General features: G+C 37.1%; 1 protein-coding gene and 1 long non-coding RNA gene across 5 annotated transcripts in view; one reads left to right on the top strand and one right to left on the bottom strand.

Moving 5' to 3' along the window:
• LOC145673925 (uncharacterized) overlaps positions 1–17916 on the top strand; it is a 1349238-nt gene that overhangs the window by 312418 nt on the left and 1018904 nt on the right. The window lies entirely within an intron of this gene.
• Positions 12107–17916, bottom strand: part of LOC145673927 (uncharacterized) — a 259021-nt gene continuing 253211 nt past the window's right edge. For all 4 annotated transcript variants that reach the window (XR_014128867.1, XR_014128864.1, XR_014128865.1 and 1 more), the window contains one exon: positions 12107–12388. This is a non-coding gene — a long non-coding RNA (uncharacterized LOC145673927). The remainder of the gene's footprint in view (positions 12389–17916) is intronic.

Genomic DNA, 17916 nt, shown 5'->3' with positions numbered 1-17916 from the left:
GCTGACCTTCTATTTGAATACTACATTCATAAATTATGTTTAGGTTGCATTAGTTTAGGCCACATGGACAATGCTAAAGCAAATGGTCGAATAAATCCGAGCACAAATTGCTTGATTGTTGCCAAATGCAAGAATTCAATTCTCGAATAGTAGTGAATATCTGTTCCATTTAGCAAGTTATCACAGTTTTGATATAACAACTAGTCTTGTTTTTATCAGAAACAAGTTCCTTATCATTGAAGATGGAAACAAGTTTTTTTAAAAAATGTTAACAGATATAGAAGAGAAATCAAGAAATAAAGATAAAAGAGCTAGTTGCACTGGAATTACAAACTGATACATTGAGATTGAAGCTCGATAGTGAATTCTATAAAAAGGATTATCATCTTTCCTCTGCAGGTGTGTTTGCTTTATCTTTCACTAACATAATAGACTAATATTAAAAAAAACACACACACACAACGGGATTGCATTTTTAGTAAGTATTTAAGCCTTTCTGAGTGCAACTACACTTACCCTCACCATTGTTGTTCATGCTGGAGTAGCATACTTAAAATCATGACTTTTAAGATTTGTTCTTTCTGGAAAAAAGGGGAGGCGGCAAATTATGCCATTGCATGGGGCGACAAATTGACTAGGACCGGTCCTGATGATATATATATAAAAGACATGAATATAGGATGACACAATTTGAAGTAATGCAGGGTGTTTTAAAATTAATATTAGGGTTTTGAAACTTTGTAGTATCTATTACAATTAACTTACGTTATAAATATTATATCAAATGAAAGAGCAACTCAAACAGTTTTGTACCTACGTATGTACATGCATTGTTTCTTCTGTCTCCCGTTAGAAAGAGCAAGCAGCAAAGATGGAGACTAGAGAGCAGAAAGCTTTTTGTGTTTTAATAAAGACTGAATCTGTACAGTGCAACGGTCTGTGTGAAGAATATTAAGGAGACGCTTGCAACTATGTCCTTATCGTTTGCAGTTGCTACAGGTCTAAAGGCTACAGACTACGGTTTACGTGTCAATTTCGCAAGTGAAATATTGTTGCATAACAATGAAAATTTTCTGGATCGTGTCGTCTTCAGTGATAAATCGACATTTCACCTAAGAGCTAATGTGAACACTCATAATGTTTGTGTCTGGCCGTCAGCAAATCCTCAGGAGGTTGTACACGTGAAAAGAGACTCCCCTAAATTGAATGTGTTTTGTGCCATATGGCGGAAAGTTTATGGGCCTTTCTCGCCTATGGACTAGATGTGTGCCGTGTGACAAATGAATCTCACATTGAACACTTGTAGCAAAGACTGAGGTGCTCTTTTACTTGATGCATTGCTTATAATTGTACGTAAAATGTAATAAGTACTACGAAGACTTAAAACCCCAAAATTCATTTTGAAACACCCTGCATTTCTCACCAACAGTGTTGGAACTAAGATGTAAAAAGGAGAGAAAATTTTCCTTATAAAGTTATTGTTTACAACAACGATATTATTATTAGTCGAGACTATAACAACAACAACAACACGAGTTAAACAAATGTAATCAAATGTATACTCGGTGGCCCAGGTGGCCAAAGTGTCACAGACGAGTGTGTCATTTGTTTAATCCGCTCCTGTGTGGACACTAATTAAGATATCGGGATATTATTCTTGCAAAATATGGTTGGACTATAGTTTATCATATTAATTTTTTCTTCTGGTGTCGAATTTCCTTCTCAAATTTCACCCCAGTCAAAAATTCGAGAATTTTCTAATTTCGAATTTCCTTTACTTCTTTTTTCACTGTAGCTTCCTTCATTGTAAAAAGACATCCTTAAGACTTGCCAGGTAGATACCTCGGATGGATACCTAACTGTTGATATTAGTTGGACGGGCCTGCACGCAGTGTTGTCAATTAGGGAAATTAAAATTTTCCTAAATTTAGGCAAAAAATCAGAAATTTTTGTTTATAAATCCGTACCTATACGTACGACTGCAAGTCAACTTACGCCAATCGAACATTTGTCCTTACTTAACAAACGCAAGTACAGATCGTTACAATGGAGTAATTAGGGAACGCACGAAAAATTCGTATTTAGGTTCTAACCTTGATTTTTCTAGTTTTTCCCTACTTTTCTGTTTATCGTAATATATTTTTGGTAATTAGAAGGTTTGTTCCTTAAATATCGTCATAATAATTGTAGGATATATTAGTGGTGTACCAATGTTTAATTTAAGATAGTTTGCTTCTGTCTGGTAGCAGTGTTACCAGCTACAGAAAATTTTAATTCCAGATTTTAGGGGGAAATTTTGGAAAAATTATCTGTTTTGTCTCTATTATTTCCCTCTTGTTGGCTATATCGTACCAAACGTACCAGTATCTGGAATTCTCTACACAACGCACTATAGAAAGTTTCAATAGGATAATTAGGGGAAGTACAGTTGAGGTTTACAGTAGACCTTGTTCTCTAAATGGGAATATAACTGTGATTTTTTTAAAGGTAGAATGAGATATTTTTATTGACATGCTTACTTTATTAGATATCGTCACAATACTTGTAGGATATATTAGAGGGATACCAAAGCTTATTTTAAGATAATTTGTGTGTGTCTGGTAGTAGTATTGCCAGCTACAGAGAATTTTAATTCCAGATTTTAGGGGTAAATTTTGGGGAAAAAATCCCTTTTTTATTTCAATTATTTCCTTCTTGTTGGCTACATTCAAACAAGCGTACCAGTGTGTAACAGCCTCATCCTTAGCCTACACAACGCACCATAAAAAGTTTCACTAGTATAATTAGGGAAAGTACAGTTGAGATTTATAATAAACCATGTTCTGGAAATGGCAAGAAAATGAATTTCTGAGGTAGAATGAGATTTTTTTTCAATTTCATGCTTACTTTGTTATATATCGCCATGATACTTGTAGAATATATTCTTGGAGTACTAAGGTTTATTATCAGATAGTTTTCGTCTGTCTGATGGCAGTATTTCCAGCCAAAACAATGAATTCCCGCTTTTATGTGAAAAATTCGGAAAATTTCCCTTTTCCCCTCTATAATTACCCTCTTACTGGCTACATTGAAACAAACGTACCACTACCTGAAAGCTTCCTCTTTGCCCTACAGAACGCACCATAAAAGGTTTCAATAGGATAATTAGAGAAGCTGTAGCTCTTGCATACTTGATTTTTACTTGTGAGGCGTAAAAAGTTTCAAAATTTCATGTGTGTGACAGAATTTTTTCTTTCCCTCTTTGAATGGAAGCCAGCGACTTCAGGATTTCACTGTACCTTGCCAACACACCAAAGATTTTTTTAGGTGACTTGAACCTATATAGCAGCAGTGGTACTAGATACAAAAAAATTTGAAATTCGGTTAGGGAATTTTTTTGTAAATTTTCACCCCCACATTTCCCTCAATAATTTCCCATTTATTGGCAACACTGCAATGCAACTTACACCAAATAATAGCCACGTCCATTTTCTAAAAAACAAGGCCTTAACCATATCAATCGAATGAATGGTTTTTGAGCAATAAGTCACTAACTGGAAATGTAGGAAAACGCCAAAAATGACCTGGGGCCGAAAGGAATAATCACACAATTTTGCTAGTATATAGGTAGAAAGAAACAAAAGATTTGTAAGTTACGAGGGCTTCGACTCAAGTTCTGTTGATTATTTCAATAATCTGCAACGTAAATCAATAAATAATAGTCGCCAGAAAAAAAACAGACATTTGAAAAAAAACATGAAAAAGAACGGTGTTTTTTATTGAAAAAAAACTTCACAGAAAAAAAACCGTTTTTTTACAACACTACCCACGACCCACTGACCCACCACCCACCATGACCCACTCTGACCCACCACCCACAGTGACCCACCACCCACAGTGACCCACTCTGACCCACCACCCACGGTGACCCACGCTAACCCACCACCCACCATGAACCACTCTCATCCACTTTGACCTACTCTGACTCACCAAAATCCATCATCAACTTTGAACACGATCCACGGCCTCTTCTGAACTGACTAAAGAGTTTACAGTTGTAATAAAACAAGACTGTGAAATTGTCACTAATCGGAGTTTAAATTTCTAGTCAATCGCTCAAGCACCACTCTGTTACAATAACAGTGGATCTGACCTTTACGATATAAACTGGTAAAGTGTTTGTCAGTGAGGAAATTGAAACAGTTCGAGGTTGGGGGAAATTAGTGTGTGCCTAAAATATACTTCTACTAAGAGAGTATTCTTTCAAGTGTTAATTTCTGAACGCATTCCACAAGAAACTTCTATTCTCAGGAAAATACCCCTGTACAATATGGAAAAGGTTATGGTTTCTCAGTTCACAGTATTTTTCTCACAAAAGACTTGAAAAATCAGTTGTTCATAGGGTATAAAGGTGCTCGGGTACCCTCTGTGAGAGCGTCTCTATAAAGTATGCTCATAATTGTAATTTGTGTAATCACTAAAACACCACGTTAAATTCTAGTTACAAATATGCATAATTGCAATTATTATAAATATTTATTCAAAGTAGTTTACCTAAAGCAAAGAAGAGACTTACTAAAAATTAGGTATAAAGTTGAATAACACAAATAAGCCATTAGTAATACAAGTAAACATTTTCCGTAACTGGTAATTTTCCACCTTAAAACAAATCTGAAATCGGATTTATTTCCTGTTGGTAACTTTTTGGCGGTAAATCATCCGCAGTGGAATGATGTCCATCCTTCAGCCAAGAAATAACTAGCTCGTCTACTTTGAGCTTGTCTAGCGGTGGGCCATTAACATTGATGAGCAACAAGTTAGACAATGTTTGAGCACTTAGACTATTTCTAATATCAGTCATCTGTAAATTCATAAGGGGAAATCCCCGGTCGCACTCTGTCGTGGAAATTGATAATATTTCTACCCGATTTCTGCAACTTCTCTTCTGTTAGACTTAAGACTGATAACGATTTTTCTTGGTCAGGTTTGAAATACTCAGCAAGAAATATCATCTCTCTATCACCATACAACATCTTTTCCATATCGACCATGTCAGTTGGCAATGTCGACCCATGTAGAACAGAAACTTCATCTACCACGCCTTTGATAGGGAATCTTGTGAATAAATTATCAATTAAAGCCTGATAAACTGATGATTTCTTATTTGTTCATAAATTTATTTTTTGTAATTACACATGAAGGTTTGATACCATTACCAAGTTCCCTCCCCCGTCTAGAAAGTGAAAGGGAACGAGGTTCCTGGAAAGTGTTCAGAGGTGAATGGGAATTTCCCTCCTAATTCCCCTTCAATTATCTCACTGCTGTTTGCCATGTGCCAAATTACGATGAATTTCAATTAAAGTATCATAGTATAATTATTTCCTTGTTGAATTATCAATACTTTTCAGTGGAAAAAAGGATGAAATTTCAAAGTTCCAAATCAAAGTAAGTAGACCAACGTAAAGGGAGAAAAAGTGTAAAATTTTCCATACAATTATGCGTACAATCCAAACTTCAAATTTCCGTGTAATTAAGCTTACAGTTCAAATTTTATGCCTAATTTTCTCACAACTTTATGGGTTGATTGCCCTGTGCTGTAAGCGCTCCATATAATAAATATAAGCTTCAGCAATTATTATAGTAGAAAGCAATGGATATATGAAGCCAAGCACTGTATTTTTTGTTTCTGATTTTTTTCTTATATAACATCGATTGTTCTCGATCCTTTTCACAAACCAACTCACTACAAATTCTCCATATATAGAAAGTGCCCCTCCCATAAAGAAGAATTTCAAAAAAATGCTAGGATGTTTATTTTCAAAAAAGAGTTAATACACTGAATTTCAGCTCCGTAAGTTTAACGGCTTGCGAGATATTAATTTTTTTCCGCAAAAATTCGGATACTCACTACCTCCTTAGGATATTATGCATTATAATAAAAGCAATATAACATCCCAGTTTGGATTAAGGCCTAACTATATACCAAAAGTAATTTCATTTCACTTTGCAATTTGACCGTGATGATCAGGCACACATAGTTACATTCAATTTTTTTATATAATAATTTATATATTACAGTGATTCAAAAATGTATTTTTTCCAGTAGTTAGCTCTATAAACTTACAGGTCTCGAAAGCCAAGTAGTAGTATAAGTCCTATTGCTATTATTACTATTAAAAATACCAATATCCAAAAATGCCTGAAGTTCTTTTTTCACTTGGTTAGATTTACTCACCTCAGGTAAGTAGACAGAAACAAGTGGAAAAGAAAGGGAAATGAAGGTCTTGAAAGTAAAACGGAGACAAATTTATCAGTCCTCAGAAGATACTGTCTACAATGCAGTGAGCAGAGAGGGTCGGTAGATCATACTGAGTCGGTGGGTCGCATTGGGTCACGGTGGGTGGTGGGTCGCAGTGGGTCATGGTGGGTGGTGGGTCGCAGTGGGTCACGGTGGGTGGTGGGTCACAGTGGGTCATGGTGAGTGGTGGGTCGCAGTGGGTCATGGTGGTAGTGGGTCACAATGGGTCACATGCTGTTGACCCACTGACCCACTCAGAAAACTTGACCCACTGACCCACTCCATCTTTGCTCATAGTGTGGCCAAACCATTTCATTCATATATATTGTATATTCTTTTGGTCTTCCACTTTTACTGTACCTCTAATTCATTCATTGGTAGTTCGTGCTTTTTCTTGATTATTCTATATCAATCTTGAATATTTGACACATCCATATTCGAGGTGTCTCCTTCACTCTATGCTGCAGTGAGTTAGTTGTATTCAGGTGTACTGTTTCTATATCATTCATCAATACTGGTGTGTTTACAGTCGTACACGCGATTTCCCTTCAGCAGAGTCCTGTCCTTCCTGATAAGCTCACATAAGCTGCCGAATCCCACGGTATGACCACAGCCTGGTAGAGTCCAACCCAATCCGGGAGCCCCAGTTATGACAGAGGGGGCTTTTTCAATTCCGTATTTTGGCGTGGGAGACCCGGGTTCGATTCCCGGCGGGAGCTCATGTGGTTCGGATTCCACGTTAATCAGTAGGTCCACGTCTCATATAGCCTCGCTGCTGAAAGGGACGCTAAACTAAAATCAACTCAACTCAACTCAATTCCGTATCCCAGGAAGAACGCAGAGAATAACATTTTATTGATTTAATTCATTCTTGTTTTGGTTGTTTGGGAGTGTATTCATGTCGTGCAGCCAAAGAGAACGGCACCGTGGAGTATCGTAAAGAGTCCACTTCCTATTGAAAGTTAGAACTCTGTCTGGAAATAGCTCTTTCTACTAGCAGCACAAATGAGAATGACAAGTATTTGCTTGTGTCGCTTTTCGATCCCTGGTCATTTCATGTAGGACACATCTTCCCACTTATGTCTTTCCTCAATGCCACACCTCTGGCTGCTATTGGTATCAATCAATAGCTGCCTTGAGTGCCTCGTTCATTGTCGCTGTTAAATTTGTTAAAAATGCCGTCGTACTGTCTGATCTTTTAATGCATCGCTACTAAATACCTCATATAGTTTTCATCCGTTTTGCTGGGATTTGTTCTCAATTCAAACTTGTAGAGCATATAGCCCATTAACGCTATTTAAGGTTTCTACGTTTGTGCTGCTCCCGCTGACGTCCCCGTAATGATCACTACTATCAGGCCTACAGGGGGAAAGCATCTGTACAGCGCTACCTTATTTTTAGGGATGGCCACAAAGTTCCGGTTCCGCGTGGAACCGGTTCTCGAAGATCCCGTTTTCAGAACCGGTTCCGGACATGGATCCGAAAACCCGGTTAAAGAACCGGATCTTAGGAACCGGTTCCAGATCTGGATCTGAAAACCCGGTTCCAGAACCGGATCTTAGAAAACGGTTCCAGATCTGGAGCTGAAAACCCGGTTCCAGAACCGGATCTTAGGAACCGGTTCCAGATCTGGAGCTGAAAACCCGGTTCCAGACCTGGATCCGAAAGCCCCCAAAGACCCGTAAAGGAGGCAGGAAGTTCACCTTCAAAAAAATGCAAAGAGGACCATGCGCTTGTGCCTTCCCCGCCCAGACCCGCTTGTGCCCCCAGAAAAAAATTTGGTCCACCAGTGGGTGTTTAGCCAAATGAGTTGGCCTGTTTGCCTGTTTAGCCAGAGTTTGCCAGTTACCCAGTTTATTTAGCCAAATGAGACAAGCTGCCGCTGCCTGGGCGCCTGCCTGTCGCTTCCACCATTTCATCTAGCATACTGTTCACAGCCTGCCAGCAGCTCGGGTTTAGCGTAGGGATAGTCACAAAGTTTCAGTTCCAGCGGAACCGGTTCTTGGAGATCCGGTTTTCAGAACCGGTTCTGGATCCGGTTCCAGACCTGGATCCGAAGAACCGGTTCTAGACCTGGATCCGAAGAACCGGTTCCAGACCTGGATCCGAAGAACCGGTTCCAGACATGGATCCGAAAAAACAGTTCCTGAACCGGATCTTCTAGAACCGGATCCGTTCAGACCCGAAAACCGGTTCCGCCAGGAACCGGTTCTGGCCATCCCTACTTATTTTCTCCATCTTGAAACAAAATATATTGGACCGCGTGAGGTGCCACCAAGTACAATTATAACAAACTGGGGGCAAATGCTTGGCCAACTATAACACGGATTCTCGAACAGCAAAATTGATGCACGTACAGAGAGAATGGCGCTACGATAAAGATGCATGTGTAGAAAGAAGGAATGTGCTTAAGAAAACTGTATGTAGTAACATTCGGGTAGTCGAATGCGCAATGTGACCAGACAGTAGGGCGATAGATATCTTGTCTGTTGCAGTTACGAATTGTAGCTCGACGCTATAGCACGGTAAGGGGTCTGCGTCGACGGTTTGACTGTCTGACGAAAGCTGAATCGGCGGCACTCGTGCCTTTTCGTCGGTGTCCAGTGGCTCACAACCACAAACACTTGAGGTTACAGTGTACGTATGAACATGCGCTGAGTGTCAGACGCTCATGTTTTTGAATGAGCCCACTTCAAACTGTTCAAATTTTTTGAACACATAGTATTAAACGCTATTGTGAACACAACCTGCCAACGTACATTGTTGAGAATCACTCCTGCCAAACGGCATATGTGATGGTGTAGGGAACATCGACTACTACTTATTGAGGATAAAGTCACTGGTGTGCGTTACTAAGAGAAGTTCCAGACGTAGATGTCATGTCCTTTTTTCAAGCACCGGCGTATTTCATGTGGTTCGGATTCCACGTTAATCAGTAGGTCCCGTCTCATATAGCCTCGCTGCTGAAAGGGACGCTAAACTCAAAATCACCTCACCTCATCTTTTTTCAAGCAATTCGGTAAGCCGTATTTTGGGAATATGATGTGCGGCCACAAGTAATAAAAAAAAAGAAAAAGAAAAGAAAAGAAAAAAAAATGGAACACTTTTCAAAAAAAGAAGGGGTACTTCTGTTTCTCTCACGTACATTGTCGCCTGACATGTTGGTCATTGCATTAAACATGTGTGGGATATCGTTGTTGACTGGTGCTTTGTTATTCACTGATTTCCAACAAATAATGTCGATGTTTTGTTCACTTGCATAACAGCACCATGAAATGTGATTTATCATAAATATATCTAGCTCCTATTTGATTTGATGCCATGGTGCATAGAGGCTCTGATTGCAACACATGGAAACTTCATGCCATACTAGCTCATGAATGTTAGAGGCTCTGTAGAGATGTCTGAAATTATAATGATTCCCTTATAATCACATAACAAAATATGTTATATAAATTTCATTTGACTCAAAAGTTCTTTGTATTGCAATTTTCAAGAACAGTAGTGTATTTTATAGTGGAGTCAAATCTGCACTCGATATTTTAATTTTTCGATCAATGAATAAGGATTTGCGAAATTGAATTAGTGTAGTTTGAAGTTCACAGTAGAGACCGATGAGAAAGTGATCAACAATACCAATTGTTTCGTTTTAGTATCACCTGCACAGGAGGAACAAGGTTTAGTCAGATGTTTGTGAACTAAATGGAAAATTTAGACTGGAATTTACTAAGAGACGGTGAAAGTGTATAGTGCTGAACCGCAACATCATCGCCACATACTGTATGTTGTTTGAAGGCAGCTGGGTAAATATTACAGCATTGAGGGACAATTAGGAATTATCGACAAATTTATTGGGAAACTTTGACACTGAAGTTCAACATTTCGCAAAGTACATATAAGATATTATGCGCAAAAATTGGGCTTTCGCAAAGTCACTTCCAGTGAATGTCCAAGAACCTTATAAGCAGAAATTCTAGAGCAGCGTTTCCCAACCGGTGTGCCGTGAATAGGCCGCTGGTGTGCCGCGGGGAAATGGAAACAAAATTATTAATTCTATAGCAATCAAATTGCAAGACATAAGGGAAAATGTATCTTTGTATTTCACATTACTATGAACCTCTACTATGAATCTACAATTTTAAGTTTCATACCGTGTACAATTTTAATGTTGAAAAAGGTATTTTTCATTGTTATGACCATTGTTGCTCCATTATTGTTGCAGACTATTTGGTAACCTGAAATTTTAAAATATAATTCAATACTTTGGATAAAGCAAACATACATACAAATTACCTACATTTGTGTTTTAAAAGTAAAAGAGATTTGTTTGTCCGTTCGTTATTTAGTGATCTATATTCTTAGTGAAAGGTTGGATACAGTTTTCGAAAAAGAAAGCGTAGTTTTGCAAACCTGAAGTCCAATATTTCATTGAATTGTTTTCTATTTTTAAATTAGAATGAAAAGTAAACATAATGATTAACCACGGGGGAAAACCAGCGATTGAGCTTTCTTCTCTGTGAAAAAGGTCATTAATGACAGTAAAAAGAAACACACACACAAAAAAACGGTATTTTAATTTGCAAATAGTAATATCCCTGTGTGTGCCGCGATAATTCAAGTTACACCCGTAGTGTGCCGCAAGTTGAAAAAGGTTGGGAAACGCTGTTCTAGAGGATAATTCGATTCTTGGATGACTTGGCGCTCTATGTATAGAAAGAGGTAGCCGCTTGTAATAAGTTATCGGAAGTCAAATGCATGAACAACTTGTTTTAAGATAATGATATGTCGTATCTATAACTGGCACTTGAAACTTGCTGGAATATCATGATGATCATTATGAAATATATAGTGATGGGCAGTGAGCTTAGGGGTTTCCTCTATCTGATCCTCTATCTATTTTCATCCATCTGATGTCACTGTGGTTGCTCGTGGAAATCCTCGCAATAGCCAGAGTGTTCGCTTCCGTGTTGCTCAAAATATTCGTATCAAAATTGCTCAATGTGGTTGAAAGATGTTTCCATGCTTAGGATGCAGTGCGGTCGTGATTCCTTCAGTCTTTCATTTCTTTATCTCTCGAAACAGTTGAATCGAAGTCAACGATTCGATCGACTAAAGAAATTCAAACCGTCGCCTGCAAGCTCAGTTACATTTTATGAAGGTGAATTGACAATAGGTGACATACTGGAAGAAATGTATCGGGTTTCTCGGTACCCTACATGCGATTTCATTGTGTACATGTTTTGGTTTCACTACCTATAGGACATTTGGAAAGGATAATAGTAGTGTGTTTTACTTTTGATCTCGCCTCGTAAATAACATTGACTTTATCCAAATACAGTGCCACATGAAGTATGTCCATATCTCATTTCTTCTAATGAGAACACGCACATATATAATACAAGTGTGAAAAAATATGACTGATTTTCTTATCATTAAGAATTAAAATCTACCATAACCATATATCTGCATTATAACGTAAAGGCAAGATGATAAATTTTAAAGAAGATTGGATTAAGAAAAAAATACATGCAGGGGTAATAATATCTCATAGAAACCTATGTAAATTATGTTGATCTCGAAGAACAGTAAGAACTTGCTGACCGAGGTGTGTGCTTAGCTCATTTACCTTTGATGGGGTCGTGGAGGACAGTCTTTAGTCATCTTAAAAGCAATATTCAGAACGTCGAATACACGCGTAAAACGAAAAAGCATTAGTATGTGTTGTGTTCTTCTCAGACTACATGGAAGCTTATGCCATATTCATACCTTTGACCTTAGAACATACAGAGTGGGCGGAAATTAACTCCATATTAATTTTTTATACATAATTATTTAAATCTTTATTCAGTTTTAATGAAAATATACATTTTGTTCCTGACAATTGTCAAATTGTTATGTATTGCTCAAATTCTACATAAGTACCATCATTATTCCCAGATTTTATAAGTATTTGGGGATTGTTGTGATGGACTATATATCGAGGCACGAGACCCTTTCACACTTGGCCAAAAACTCTGCTCTTGCACCACGGACTGCCGTAGTTCGTACCAGAATGCCTTCTTAGCCTGCTCACGCAAAATTAAACGTTGGACTACATTCCGCTTCTGATACCTGCAATAACATTAACAGGATTTAATGCAATAAATTCTACTATTGGAAGGAACAGGGTGTTTCCTGTTTATTTGAAGTTGTCTAAGAATGTGAGGTGTTATAAGCAATTTTCAACAGAGAGTTGATTCTGCTCAACTTTCATATGACCTATAATGGTTCCATCATGCTTGAAAGTGTTTTGTTTGCTGCATTGTTTTCTCTCCTATTTCACGATAATTTTTTTGTGCTCTCGTTATCAGAGCCAATATAACAGTCGAAGGTTTCATTTGGTGAGACTGTTAATAAGTTTGACTTCATCATATTACGTATGATGAAAGAAATAACCAGAAATATCTTTAATATTAGATAGTAGGAAACAGTTGAATCCAGATACATATTATGTTTCAAATAAAGACGTAGTTTTATGTAATACTTTTGTTTTTTTGCCCTTTGTGATAAGTTATCGAAGTCAAATGAATGAACAGTTTATCTTAGATAATGGAGTATTCATCTTTGAAACTTGGACTTGGAGATTTCTGGAACATCATGAATAAAAGAAAACGAGCTGTGTCTTGAAAGAAGAGCAACAAAAAGACTGAAAGAGTTCCATTGGATGTTTATATATATATATATATATATATATATATATATATATATATATATATATATATATATATATATATATATATATATTGGTAAAACATGCAATAAGTTTTATATTGACGTTATTTGACATCGAAACAGTTTAGGTCGAACTGATGGATGATTAACTCAAGAAGTGTTTAAGTAAAACATTCTTTTTTATCTTTTGCAGCTTTTTTTTAATGTAGAAGAAAATGGATTTTCTGCCAAATATTTATTTAGTTATCCTGTGCTGTCAGGCGGAACTAATTGTTTAAAGTACAATCCGAGCCAGTAATTAGGTCTTGTGTCTGTGTCAGGTATTCTCCTGGCGAATAAGCTTAACTTTGATTAGTTAACATGAATCCTTGAGTACTTGGTCACAAATTGTCGAGCTACGTGTATTAAGAACTAGGAACTTTGGTTTGGAAAGCCAGCACTTGCGTTGGAAAGTTGTGCACTGACTACGTGTTATCCTGTTCAATTTTCATCAACTGGGTGTTCATACCCTTCATGGGCTGTAGCGCCAGAGTACTTAGTTCTAGAGTAGGTGTAATGTTTACTTATTGGCGTTTTCGCAAAAAATGTGAAGAACCTTGTTTTTCCTCATTGTGAATAAGAGATGAAATATGAATCTGCTGTATCTCAAAGCACTTAACTACTACTATATACGATATCAAGGAATACCCACATAACAAAACCAAATCTTTACGTTATACATCATAAATTTTCTTTGTTTATAATTCCTCAATCACATATTGTACGTGCTGAAACTTGGGAGGTAAAGAGGTGGATGGGGGTAGTAGTAAATTCATCCTTTTTTAAACTGTGGAGTGATTGGGAAGCCTAAAATACAATAATTTCATATTGCATCAAAATCTAATAATGTTCACGTGGTTTACAATGGATTTTTTTTTGTTTTTTTTTGCATGTAAATGGTCAAAGTTGTAACATGTGCGATGTACCTTATTATACTTGATAGATTGTAGCCTCAAAGAATAGGGGTGTTTCTGTGTTTTGAAGGAAGGCACATTATCAAGTATGAGAGTTTGTGTGGAACAAACAGACAGATATACAAATAGCTATCAAATCAAGCAGTAGAAACATAACTACAATCGCTTCAAGAAACCAAATAAATTTATACGCTTAAATTAATTAGGTTTATTTCATCTCATTTACCTTGGAAGTTCAAAGTTAGCAATGCAATCAAACCCTTTGATCATAGTTTTGCGTTTTCGAACCCAGATCACACCACGCAATTTATATTGGTTTTCTCAGAGAAACTCCTTTTGCTTTCAGTATTCAACTATTCAAATAATTATTATATCAATATTCATTTGTGTCTACGTCATCTGTTACTGAAACTGCATTATCAGAGTAGACGAACAGTTTCCGTTCATTTTGATCCATTATGGACTATGTAACATGAAAAGTCATCTCACTTTGCACTACGTGTTGCGATAGTAAAAACAATAGTTCTTATGATTTATGGACCACATAGAATACTCAGAAACCAGGAAAGAAGTGTACTTAAGTATATAACCAGAACATCTTTGTCAGAAACTGTGAAGTTTAGATGCCTTTTTCCCGGTGCTACTTACACATTGGTGTGTATTGATTTTACTGTTTCACATTCCGTTTCATTTGATTTTTAAAAAAGGAGAGGTTATCAATTCGACCCGTTTATATATATGCCTGAAAGAAATGCTGGTCACAAGTGTGAACTCATTGAAATAAATTTGCATAGGTCAACCTGTATTTGCATGTGGAAGTGGTAGTAGTAGATAGTCAGTTTTGACCATAATAATAATAATAATAATAATCGGAAATTTTTCGGGAGAGTGTCCCAGAGACAAAAACTGCCTTCGTTTGATATATACTTGTGTGTGGAATACATCGAGAACTTTTTAAAAGAAATAGCTACACAAGTATGCGAGTTTCGACGAAGTTGAATTAACCCTCGGATACCCGTGATATTCTCTAACTTCGGATTCCCAGCAGGGTTACAGGTGTACCACAATACAAATTTTTGCAATTACAAACATTCTTATTAAATCGATACTATTGATATGTTAGTTTATGTTGGGTTGTGTTTTGTTAGGTTATGTTGGTTTTGTTAGTGTAGGTTAGTTTAGGGTAAGTTTAGGTAGGTTAGGTTAGCGAAACGGAAATTTGTTTATACGCTATAGAACTGTATTAGGCCTAATTTCGTAATATTTTTGTGACAGGAAAGGTTGCATTATTGCAATGTGAATGCAATATTGCAACGATATATTACAATAGGCTCTAATATTAGCTACCGGTTCTTTATTTTGCTCTTTACAATAATAATAACAAACTTCAAACAAATATGGAAACATAGATACCAACGGGGGTACAAATGTACTCTAGTGTAGATTTAGCCACATACGTTAGCAGATCACCTTACAACATACTTGTTATTGAAGAAATAAGCTTACAGTCCATCCCACAATGTAAAGAAGCTCGGGTGTCTGTGACACAAAAAAATAAAGTAAAACATATGGATAGGGTACATTTGTACCCCCACCTTGGGTTTTCAAACGTTAATCAGGTTTGAACGCTTAAGATCAATAATAATTCAATATTCAGATAATAAAATAACAAGTAATTTTGACAGTGCTGATCTATATCTGTCCAAAACATTCGAATCTGGTAAAAGTATTGTTTTAATTGTTGATGCTAGTGCTGTAATATAAACAAAGTGAACATGTGATTTGCAGCAACTGATGCTGAGATTGTGATTGAAGTACGGGTGGTATTTTTTGTTTCTTTCCGTGCGTGTCTGTATTTCAGTATTGCTTGTGTTAAGCTTTTTCTTAAGCGACTCCACGGATAGTTGAGCATAAACAGTGAACTACTGTACGAGGAAGATATTTTCAAACTTCTTTTAGGTGTTGCCAATGATTATAATGGTTGCTATTTATGGATTTGCATGTACAGCACAGATGACGTTTTTAAAAAGGTTTTACAATGTGTTCGTGAGATCATTAACAAGTAGCTTCTTTTTATCTCTTGTGGGAACATTCACATCTGCGCGTTACCAGACATCAAGATAACCTTTGTTATTTGTGAGTTTGCTGAAGCACACTGAGCCATCAATGCCAATTCTCAAACATCTCACTATTCAGATAAATATACATTTTCTTTTCTTTCTTTTCTTCTGTAGGTAGAGGAGGAAGGAAAATTTATTTAAAGTGTGATAATCATTTATTCCTGTAATTTGTAAAATGTAAATTGATCGCAGTTAATACTTGAAGGAAACAATATAGGCCGGGACGCTAATATTAACGTCCAGATGAACAAGAGGAGAGTGGGTTTCCGTTGTACACTCCGCATCAAAAAAAAATGCGACAGTTAACACCGTGCAGTTGGGCCACCCAATATACACCTTCTTATCCCATAATCGTGTCAGGTAAAGAGACCCCCTATCTTTCATTCTTTCTTCTCTCCCATACTAAAATTAGCTAACAACATGAGCGCAATTCTGATTGCAAACTACACATGTATTAGTTTCGATAAAATTAAATAACAAAAGCGAGACGAAACAAGATTCATAAGTTGATGTAGGGAGAAACTGAAACACATAAATGAACAGTTGAAACCAATGGATGTCTATTACACAGAGATTCAAAAATGAAGCAGAGGGAGAGAGAGAAGATAATTCCCTTGCCTTTTCCCAACCAACATTCGTAAATCGTTTCTATCATCATACAGGTGTTTGCGTCCACATTCTTACGTATTGCTTGTCCAGTATAATAAGTCGATTCTTCACAATCACTTTTGTAAAAAATTAACTTTGGCGTGAACAGGATTTGAACCTTTGCTAGATATCTGTGCTATTCATAAGGCCATTACGTTACCACTACACTATCGGGCCACCTGAAATTACAAGCCAAATATTACTTAGTTTAGCCCTGATCTTTGGAACGAAACGGCTTCTTCCTGTAACGTTATTTGCATCAAAGTGCACAACGAAACTCATTTATTCGACGGTCTAGAGAAAAATTAATGCCCACTAACAAAGGAAATACATACAATAAAGGAAAAATAGAGAAATAAAACATATTTTGCAGTAATATTGCCGTGCAAGTTCAAAAGTACACAAATAATAATAATAACCTATATTATAAAATTGAAATCAACTATGTTTGTGGCTCCTAATCTCTTGAACCACCAAACAAATCTCGATCAAGTTTTCAACCTAGATGAAGTTCGAACCTGAGATGCTTTCTGTCATATCCCTTGGACGGTGTAACTTAAGAGATGGGGAGAGAGAGCGACATTTAAAAAAGAACGAAAAATGACCGGTATTAGCGGCGAAACTATATTTTTTGGAGTCGCTGAGGTTAACAGTGACGAATGGGAGACATATAAAAATGATCGAAATAACCAATATCAGTGTCGAATTCATAGTTTTCCGATTCGCTGAGATGAACAATGACACTGCAAATGCCGTGCCCTACAACATAGGGTGGGAATTGGATATATATCACTCACTCACTCACTCACTCACTCACTCTATGGCCTATGGAACCCGGAGGTTCAGTGCCGCGTTCACAAAAGCTCTCCACTGACTTCTATCCTTAGCTAATTGCACCCAGTTTCTACTTTGTATTCCTATCTCTGCGAGATCCATCTTAATATTGTCCTCCCATCTGCGCCTAGGTCTTCCTAATGGTCGTTTTCCTATGGATCTACCAGTCAAGACTTTGAAAGCGTTTCTACTTTCTTCCATTCTAGCTACATGACCTGCCCACCTAAGCCTCCTAGACTTGACGACCCTAACAATGTTGGGTAAACCGTATAAACTATGTAGTTCCTCGTTATGAAGCTTCCGCCATTCCCCATTCTCGTTCCTCTTGGGTCCGAATATTCTTCTCAGGATCCTGTTCTCAAATACTTTCAGT

This window comes from Thermobia domestica, chromosome 17 (assembly GCF_964235325.1).
Source record: "Thermobia domestica chromosome 17, izTheDome1.hap1.1, whole genome shotgun sequence".
In the NCBI taxonomy this organism is placed as follows: domain Eukaryota; kingdom Metazoa; phylum Arthropoda; class Insecta; order Zygentoma; family Lepismatidae; genus Thermobia; species Thermobia domestica.
The sequence above is the reverse complement of the archived record's forward strand: the minus strand, read 5'-3'. Positions and strand labels throughout refer to the sequence as shown.